Here is a 10,908-nt window from a genome sequence, read left to right as displayed (position 1 = left end):
CAATTTTTGAGATTTGATGTGTCCTCCTTTTTGAGTAGAGATGGGAGTGTAGACAATTACTGTGATGAGAGTTCCAGCCCAAATGTGAATAAGTTATTTACGGTTTTTTCAAAAAAATCTAAGTTTATTGAAAAAAAAATTTTGTTATTGATTTTTGGATATTACATCAGCAAATGTATCTTCCTTTAATATTCTTCACAACATTTTCTGTTATGTAATAAAATTATTTTTTAATTTAATAAAAAAAGTTTTGTTATACTACTCTGAGTCGGAATGATTACCAAATGTGAAGACCGGATAATGTGATCTGATGAAGCAACATTAACAAAAAAAACAAACATGGAAACGATAATTATTAAAATCATACTTTGAATTTATTAACGATTATTTGCTTTCATATTGATGATTAAAAAGGGTCCTTGGTAGATAGGAAATAGGCTTCACTAGATAGGGATTAGGCCTCGCATTTTCTCTGTTGTTATCATCTCTGCCGTACAGACTGGTTCCTTATTTGTATGGGTTTGGCCATCATATGTTCTCTGCTGTTATCGCTGACGTCCAGGCTTGGGCCTTGATTCGGATTAGGCTTCCGATCTTCTCTGCAGTTCAGGCTGCTCAACACCGGCACAAGAGTATTGCCAGTGCACGGCACCTTCAGGACTCATGAAGTAGTCTGCGAAGGTTTCTCTCACACGCACACCCGAGTTACATTGCCTTCCTTGACCAAAGTTGTCCACTGCAACTAATTCTGACACCTGTGGCTCCTCAACTACCTCTGTGCTGTATTCACGAGCATAGTTGTGGAGCACACAGCATGCCTTTATCACAGTGTCCACGGTCTCCGGATCTAACTGGATGGCAGTGTGAAAAATCCTCCACCGACTACACATGATCCCGAAGGTACATTCCACATATCTTCGTGCACGGCACAGCCTGTAATTAAAAATCCTACGCCGATCATCCAGTGCTCTTCGTGGGTATGGGCGCAGCAGATTGGGCTTTAAGGGAAATGCCTCATCCGATACCATCACAAAGGGCACTGGATGTGTGGAACCCGGCAAAGGTCTTGGGGCTGGGAGCGTGCCGCCATCTTGAAGAATTTGAAGTCCAATCTGTGATGACTGCAGCACCCGAGAGTCCCCAGAACTGCCATAAGTACCGACGTCGATGGCAACAAACTTGTAATGTGCGTCAGCCACCGCCATCAGGACCACAGAAAAATACTTCTTATAATTAAAGAAGCTTGATCCTGATCGTGGTGGCTGCTGAACCCTTACATGTTTGCCATCAACAGCACCTACGCAGTTGGGGAAATTGGCCACAGTTTGAAAACCAGCTGCAACCTGCAGCCAAGTCTCCTCGGTTGGGCAAGGCATCACGATGGGCTGCAACGTCTGCCAGATGACGGTATACGTGCACCGTACAATTTGCGAGATGGTGGATTTGCCTAGCCTAAATTGGAGGTGCAGGGATGTGTAGCTCTCTCCTGTAGCTAAAAACCTGATGAGAGAAAAAAATATTCTTTAGAATAACTAATAATGGGGGCACTCGCAGCATTGCGGCAGCACTATGGGGGAACTGGCAGCATTATGGGGGCACTCGCAGCATTGCGGCAGCACTATGGGGGAACTGGCAGCATTATGGGGGCACTCGCAGCATTGCGGCAGCATTATGGTTGAACTGGCAGCATTATGGCAGCATAATGGGGGCACTCGCAGCATTGCGGCAGCACTATGGGGGAACTGGCAGCATAATGGGGGCACTCGCAGCATTGCGGCAGCACTATGGGGGAACTGGCAGCATTGTGGCAGCATAATGGGGGCACTCGCAGCATTGCGGCAGCACTATGGGGGAACTGGCAGCATAATGGGGGCACTTGCAGCATTGCGGCAGCACTATGGGGGAACTGGCAGCATTGTGGCAGCATAATGGGGGCACTCGCAGCATTGCGGCAGCATTATGGGTGAACTGGCAGCATTATGGCAGCATAATGGGGGCACTCGCAGCATTGCGGCAGCACTATGGGGGAACTGGCAGCATTATGGGGGCACTCGCAGCATTGCGGCAGCACTATGGGGGAACTGGCAGCATTATGGGGGCACTCGCAGCATTGCGGCAGCACTATGGGGGAACTGGCAGCATTGTGGCAGCATAATGGGGGCACTTGCAGCATTGCAGCAGCACTATGGGGGAACTGGCAGCATTATGGGGGCACTTGCAGCATTGCGGCAGCACTATGGGGGAACTGGCAGCATTGTGGCAGCATAATGGGGGCACTCGCAGCATTGCGGCAGCACTATGGGGGAACTGGCAGCATAATGGGGGCACTCGCAGCATTGCGGCAGCACTATGGGGGAACTGGCAGCATTGTGGCAGCATAATGGGGGCACTCGCAGCATTGCGGTAGCACTATGGGGGAACTGGCAGCATTGTGGCAGCATAATGGGGGCACTTGCAGCATTGCAGCAGCACTATGGGGGAACTGGCAGCATTATGGGGGCACTTGCAGCATTGCGGCAGCACTATGGGGGAACTGGCAGCATTGTGGCAGCATAATGGGGGCACTCGCAGCATTGCGGCAGCACTATGGGGGAACTGGCAGCATAATGGGGGCACTCGCAGCATTGCGGCAGCACTATGGGGGAACTGGCAGCATTGTGGCAGCATAATGGGGGCACTCGCAGCATTGCGGCAGCACTATGGGGGAACTGGCAGCATTGTGGCAGCATAATGGGGGCACTTGCAGCATTGCAGCAGCACTATGGGGGAACTGGCAGCATTATGGGGGCACTTGCAGCATTGCGGCAGCACTATGGGGGAACTGGCAGCATTGTGGCAGCATAATGGGGGCACTCGCAGCATTGCGGCAGCACTATGGGGGAACTGGCAGCATAATGGGGGCACTCGCAGCATTGCGGCAGCACTATGGGGGAACTGGCAGCATTATGGGGACACTTGCAGCATTGCGGCAGCACTATGGGGGAACTGGCAGCATTGTGGCAGCATAATGGGGGCACTCGCAGCATTGCGGCAGCATTATGGGGGAACTGACAGCATTGTGGCAGCATAATGGGGGCACTCGCAGCATTGCGGCAGCATTATGGGGGAACTGGCAGCATTGTGGCAGCATAATGGGGGCACTCGCAGCATTGAGCCAGCATTATGGGGGAACTGGCAGCATTGTGGCAGCATAATGGGGGCACTCACAGCATTGCGGCAGCACTATGGGGGAACTGGCAGCATTATGGGGGCACTTGCAGCATTGCGGCAGCACTATGGGGGAACTGGCAGCATTGTGGCAGCATAATGGGGGCACTTGCAGCATTGCGGCAGCACTATGGGGGAACTGGCAGCATAATGGGGGCACTCGCAGCATTGCGGCAGCACTATGGGGGAACTGGCAGCATAATGGGGGCACTCGCAGCATTGCGGCAGCACTATGGGGGAACTGGCAGCATTATGGGGCACTTGCAGCATTGCGGCAGCACTATGGGGGAACTGGCAGCATAATGGGGGCACTCGCAGCATTGCGGCAGCACTATGGGGGAACTGGAGAAAAGAAGCTTGGAGAAATTTTTTATTTTTTATTTTTGCTGCCGTGTGTCTAGCTGCTGTGTGTCTGGCTTCTCTCCTCCTCTTAGTCTTGGTGTGGCTCTGAACTCAGCTGCTGATATGGATATTCAGAGTTTGGCCTCCAGTGTAGATCATCTTGCTGCAAGGGTGCAAAGTATTCAGGATTTTGTTGTGCACAGTCCTATGTCAGAGCCTAGAATACCTATTCCGGAGTTGTTTTCTGGAGATAGATCTAGGTTCCTGAATTTTAAGAACAATTGCAAATTGTTTCTTTCTTTGAAACCTCGTTCCTCTGGTGATTCCGTTCAGCAAGTTAAGATTATTATTTCTCTCTTGCGCGGCGACCCTCAAGATTGGGCCTTTGCATTGGCGCCAGGGGATCCTGCATTGCTCAGTGTGGATGCGTTTTTTCTGGCCCTTGGATTGCTCTATGAGGAACCTAATCTTGAGAACCAGGCTGAAAAAGCGTTGTTGGCCCTCTCTCAGGGGCAAGATGATGCAGAGGTGTACTGCCAGAAATTTCGGAAATGGTCGGTGCTTACTCAATGGAATGAGTGTGCCCTGGCTGCAAATTTCAGAAAAGGTCTTTCTGAAGCCATTAAGAATGTCATGGTGGGGTTCCCTACGCCTGCAGGTCTGAATGAGTCCATGACTCTGGCCATTCAGATTGATCGGCATTTGCGGGAGCGCAAACCTGCGCACCATTTGGCGGTGTCTTCTGAACAGACACCTGAGTCTATGCAATGTGATAGAATTCTGACCAGAAGTGAACGGCAAAATTATAGACGGCAAAATGGGTTGTGCTTTTACTGTGGTGACTCAGCTCATGTTATCTCAGCATGCTCTAAGCGCACAAAAAAGATTGATAAATCTGTCACCATCGGTACTTTACAGCCTAAGTTTATTTTGTCTGTTACCCTGATTTGTTCCCTGTCATCTTACCCGGTTATGGCTTTTGTGGATTCAGGTGCTGCCCTGAGTCTGATGGATTTGTCATTTGCCAGGCGCTGTGGTTTTGTTTTGGAGCCTTTAAAATTCCCTATTCCACTAAGGGGAATTGATGCTACACCATTGGCTACGAATAAACCTCAGTACTGGACACAAGTGACCATGTGCATGACTCCTGTTCATCAGGAGGTGATTTGCTTTCTTGTATTGCATAATTTGCATGATGTTGTCGTGTTGGGCCTGCCATGGTTGCAGACTCATAATCCAGTCCTGGATTGGAAAGCAATGTCTGTGTCAAGTTGGGGTTGTCAGGGAATTCATGGCGACGCTCCTGTGGTGTCAATTGCTTCATCCACTCCTTCTGAGGTCCCTGCGTTTTTGTCGGATTACCAGGATGTATTTGATGAGCCCAAACTCAGTTCTCTACCTCCTCATAGGGATTGTGATTGTGCTATAAATTTGATTCCTGGTAGTAAGTTTCCTAAGGGACGACTTTTCAATTTGCCAGTGCCGGAGCATGCTGCTATGCGGAGTTATATAAAGGAGTCTTTGGAGAAAGGACTTATTCGCCCCTCCTCCTCCCCTCTTGGTGCGGGGTTCTTTTTTGTGGCTAAGAAAGATGGTTCCCTGAGACCTTGTATTGATTATCGCCTTCTAAACAAAATCACGGTCAAATTTCAGTATCCTTTGCCATTGTTATCTGATCTGTTTGCTCGCATTAGGGGGTCTAGTTGGTTCACCAAGATAGATCTTCGTGGTGCGTATAACCTTGTGCGTATTAAGCAGGGTGATGAATGGAAAACTGCATTTAATACGCCCGAAGGCCATTTTGAGTACTTGGTGATGCCTTTTGGACTTTCTAACGCTCCTTCTGTCTTTCAGTCCTTTATGCACAACATCTTCCGCGAATATCTGGATAAATTTATGATTGTGTATCTGGATGATATTCTGTTTTTTTCGGATGATTGGGAGTCCCATGTTAAGCAGGTCAGGATGGTGTTTCAGGTCCTGCGTGCCAATGCTTTATTTGTGAAGGGCTCAAAGTGTCTGTTTGGAGTCCAGAAGGTTTCTTTTTTGGGTTTCATTTTTTCTCCTTCTGCTATTGAGATGGACCCAGTCAAGGTTCAGGCTATTCATGACTGGACTCAGCCTACATCTGTTAAGAGTCTTCAGAAGTTCTTGGGTTTTGCTAATTTTTACCGTCGCTTCATCGCTAATTTTTCTGGTGTTGTTAAGCCATTGACGGATTTGACCAAGAAGGGTTCTGATGTTACTAATTGGTCTCCTGCGGCTGTGGAGGCCTTTCGGGAGCTGAAGCGCCGGTTTTCTTCGGCTCCGGTCTTATGTCAGCCAGATGTCTCCCTTCCTTTCCAGGTCGAGGTTGATGCTTCTGAGATTGGAGCGGGGGCTGTTTTGTCGCAGAGAAGCTCTGATGCTCTGTGATGAAGCCATGTGCTTTCTTTTCAAGAAAATTTTCGCCTGCCGAGCGGAATTATGATGTTGGTAATCGGGAGTTGTTGGCTATGAAGTGGGCATTTGAGGAGTGGCGACATTGGCTCGAGGGAGCTAAGCATCGTGTGGTGGTCTTGACTGATCACAAGAATTTGATTTATCTCGAGTCGGCCAAGCGGCTGAATCCTAGACAGGCTCATTGGTCGTTGTTTTTCTCTCGTTTTGATTTCGTGGTCTCATACCTGCCTGGTTCGAAGAATGTGAAGGCTGATGCTCTTTCTAGGAGTTTTGTGCCTGACTCTCCTGGTGATTCAGAGCCAGCTGGTATCCTCAGAGAAGGGGTGATTTTGTCTGCCATCTCCCCAGATTTGCGACGAGTGCTGCAGGAGTTTCAGGCGGATAGACCTGACCGTTGCCCACCGGAGAGACTGTTTGTCCCGGATAGATGGACCAGCAGAGTTATTCCCGAGGTTCATTCTTCGGTGTTGGCAGGCCATCCTGGGATTTTTGGTACCAGAGATTTGGTGGCTAGGTCCTTCTGGTGGCCTTCCTTGTCGCGTGATGTGCGTTCCTTTGTGCAGTCTTGTGGAATTTGTGCTCGGGCTAAGCCTTGCTGTTATCGTGCCAGTGGCTTGTTGTTACCTTTGCCTGTCCCGAAGAGGCCTTGGACACACATTTCCATGGATTTTATTTCGGATCTCCCTGTCTCTCAGAGAATGTCTGTCATTTGGGTGGTGTGTGATCGTTTTTCTAAGATGGTCCATTTGGTGCCCTTGCCTAAGTTGCCTTCCTCCTCCGAGTTGGTTCCTCTGTTTTTTCAAAATGTGGTTCGTCTGCACGGGATCCCTGAAAATATTGTTTCCGACAGAGGATCCCAGTTTGTGTCTAGATTTTGGCGGACCTTTTGTGCTAAGATGGGCATTAATTTGTCTTTTTCGTCGGCCTTCCATCCTCAGACGAATGGCCAAACCGAGCGCACTAATCAGACTTTGGAAACCTATTTAAGATGTTTTGTTTCTGCTGATCAGGACGACTGGGTGACTTTTTTGCCATTGGCCGAGTTTGCCCTTAATAATCGGGCTAGTTCTGCTACTTTGGTTTCGCCTTTTTTTTGTAATTCAGGGTTTCATCCTCGTTTTTCCTCGGGTCAGGTGGAGCCTTCTGACTGTCCTGGAGTGGATGTTGTGGTGGATAGGTTGCATCAGATTTGGAATCATGTGGTGGACAATTTGAAGCTGTCACAAGAGAAGGCTCAGCGCTTTGCCAACCGCCGTCACTGTGTGGGTCCCCGACTTCGCGTTGGGGAATTGGTGTGGTTGTCTTCTCGCTTTGTTCCTATGAAGGTCTCCTCTCCTAAGTTTAAGCCTCGGTTTATCGGTCCTTATAAGATTTTGGAAGTCCTTAACCCTGTGTCATTTCGTTTGGACCTCCCGGCATTGTTTGCTATTCATAATGTGTTCCATTGGTCGTTGTTGCGGAGGTATGTGGTGCCTGTGGTTCCTTCGGTTGAGCCTCCTGCCCCTGTGCTGGTTGAGGGAGAATTGGAATACGTGGTGGAGAAGATCTTGGATTCTCGTATTTCTAGACGGAGGCTTCAGTATTTGGTTAAGTGGAAAGGCTATGGTCAGGAGGATAATTCCTGGGTTGTCGCCTCTGATGTTCAAGCGGCCGATTTGGTTCGTGCCTTCCATGTGGCTCACCCTGATCGCCCTGGGGGTTTTGATGAGGGTTCGGTGACCCCTCCTCAAGGGGGGGTACTGTTGTGAACTCCGTTTTCAGGCTCCCTCTTGTGGTCACAGATGGTATTGTGTGACTTTGGTTTTTTGGCTCCCCCTGGTGGTTTGGTTTATTATCCTGCGGGTCTGGCTGGATCAGCTGCCTCGTTATTCACCAGGGAGGCTCCTATTTAGCTCTGCTTCACTTCCACTTGTTGCCGTCTGTCAATGTATTCAGTGCTATTCTGATTACTCCTGACTATCTCGTTTTCTGCCTCTTCAGGATAAGCTAAGTTCTGTTTGAATATTTTTTGCTCATCTGCCTGCAATATGATTTCTGTGTATGATGAGTCTAGTCCAGCTTGCTAATATGTGATTTCTTGTTGCTGGTAAGCTCTGGGTACGGAGTTGCTTCCCCCGCACCGTTAGTTGGTGCGGGGGCTCGAGCAATCTCTGCGTGGATATTTTGAATAGGGTCTTTTTATTGACCGCACAGTTCCCTTCCTATTTTCTGCTATCTAGTATTAGCGGGCCTCATTTGCTAAATCTAATTTCATCTCTGTGTTTGTGCTTTCCCCTTAACTCACTGTTAATATTTGTGGGGGGCTATTCTATATCTTTGGGGTCATTCCACTGAGGCAAGAGAGGACTTTCTTTCCCTCCAGGAATAGTCAGTTTCTCAGGCCGTGAAGAGACGTCTAGGATTTTACGTAACGTTCCACGGCTACTTATAGTTGTTTGCGGATAGGATCAGGTTGCGGTCAATCTAGTTACCACCTTCCCAGAGCTAGTCGTCTGTTCAGTTACTTAGCTAGTCCTACCTGCGATCCTTGCCACTAGGATCAAAACAGATGCCTCCAGAGGATGCGCGGAAGAAATTTACCCCCACATCTACTGAGGCGACTTGAAAAGGAATAGGAGGAACAACTGGAAGCGACCCCACCCTAGAATGGGTGGGGCCCAGAAGAACATCATGGATGTGGCTGCGCGGTGTCATTTTGCGATTCGACATCGGCAGACATGCATCGGTCCTGTGGCAACAGAGGAGTGAGCCGTTTCAAGTGGCAATGGCGGCAGGAGAAAGAGTGGGCCCGGTCCGTGCAGTAGAACATTGTGTGGGGAACGAAGTCCCTACCTGTACCCGGGGAACCTCGGTGTCTGCTTGAGACTGCATGTCATCACAAGAAAGACCAGCAACAAGCTCCAGCGGAGCAAGCGACAGTCCATCCAAAGCTTCCGGGTCAAGAATTGGGCCATCCCTCAGGAGCAAGGTCTGTAGCCAAGACACCGGAGCCTTCACCTCCACCGGAAGAGGTCATAAGGACCTGTGCTTGTTCTGTTGTTCGTTGGCCTGACCCAGAGGACTGCGAGCCGGGTACTATGTTTAGAGCCTATGTACTCTTTTTCTTTTTGGCTGCACCCATTGTGCCTATTCTGCTGGAGAAGCAGGACTCTGCAGTGAATTATGTTTCCGGTACAGGAGTACCATATTCAAAGGAAGGGGGTCGTCTTCCCCCCCTGAAGATATTATGGACATGACTCATGCTGAGTTCTTTATTGTTTTATAATGTTTTACATTCATATTAAAGTTTTGCAATGGTTGGGGACAACCATGTTTAAAGAAGAGGGAAATGTAGGGGAAGTGAAAGTATTGTTGTTCCCTCTTCTCCCCAACCCTTTTAAGAATGCAAATAATGAATGTTATTAATGTGTTCGTACACAGTGGTACTGCTACACATAAAGTGTATTACCACAGTGCATAACAGCATTACTGTACCTCCTGTATATTGCTCTGTATACTTTGCACACATATAGTTTGTAGGGAAAGTTTGTCCCCAGACCCAGATTAGTGTTAGGGGCGTAGTGTCCCTAGTTGGTCACTAGAGGGGGGCATTATAGCATATAGTTAGAATAGGAGGGGCACGGTGGGAATAAGTATAGTTAGAGCTTCCTGGTTTAGTCAGTCAGGGCCTGGGCACCCGTGAAGCTCACAGGGCTGCCTGGTCAGAAGTCGCTGTGCTCTGTAACGCTATAAGAGGGGGGCCCAGCATAACGTACAGAGTATTAAAGAATTCCTCTTGGAGGAAAGAAGTTAAACAGTGCTGCGGATGCAGCTGACGGAAATCTGTCCCCAGAGAGAGAGAAGTTTGTTCAGCCGGAAAGCACAAGCAAGATGTGGCAGATCTTTGCCTGGGCGGCAGTAGAGATTGAACAGTGCAGGACAACGACAAGGTCAAGGGTGTTACCGTCTTTGAGTGTCTCAAAGGATGAAATCTGTAAGAGGCCAAGAGAAGTGGTTAGAGAAAGAAGCTGGGATGCAGATGGGGAGGTGGGGCTGTTTATGGGGATGTTGAAGTCTGCCAGGATAAGAGTTAGTAATTCTGAGGATACAAAGTGTGACAGCCAGGCAGAAAAATGGTCAAGAAACTGTTTGGGTGAGCCTGGGGGACGGTATTACCAGAAAATGGCAGTAATAAAGACACCACAAAAATGCTAAAAACATAAAGAAAAATATACTAAGAAAGACCATTTAGGAAAAAACACTAGTGTTTTCTAAAGTTTCTTTCTTGGCGACTTTGCTTGCCCGTAAGAGATATCAAGTGCTCTTAGACTATCAAGTAAATCCTGAAGGAGAGAAATGTAGACATGTAAAATAAATAAATAATCTTTATTATAATCTGAATTTATTTTTACTAAAAAAGCCAATAAAAAATACATCTGTTTTGCCACAATTTTGACAAAAATGTTAAAAGTCCAATTTAATGTATAGGCCTATGTCTGTGAAAAAAAGAAATGGCTAAGGCTATGTCTTCGTATTTTCAAACAGCTGATCAATGTAATATTGATGACCCATGCTAAGGATAGGCCATTCATTTTAAAATCTCATTTAATTCATTTAAAGGTGTCATAGTCCTATATAGATAATGTACATCTACTGTAACTAATATGCCATGATAAGAAATATGCAAGAACTCTCAACCCCTGTAATGGTGTCCAGAAGATAAGCCATCAATATTAGAGTGGTGGTGGTCCAATTATCAGCATCTCCACCGATCAGCTGCTTGAATGTTTACATTGGCTTACAGGCTGGTTTGTTCTTGCCTGCAGCTTTCTTTTTACTTTGGGAATGGTTAATATATTGAACAAATCTAATAGATGTATTTTATAGTATAAAGTGCCAGCACAGCCTTTACATGTTAGTTTAATTATCAAGAAAATC

This window comes from Ranitomeya variabilis, chromosome 5 (assembly GCF_051348905.1).
Source record: "Ranitomeya variabilis isolate aRanVar5 chromosome 5, aRanVar5.hap1, whole genome shotgun sequence".
NCBI lineage: Eukaryota > Metazoa > Chordata > Amphibia > Anura > Dendrobatidae > Ranitomeya > Ranitomeya variabilis.
Note: the sequence above shows the minus strand (reverse complement) of the source record.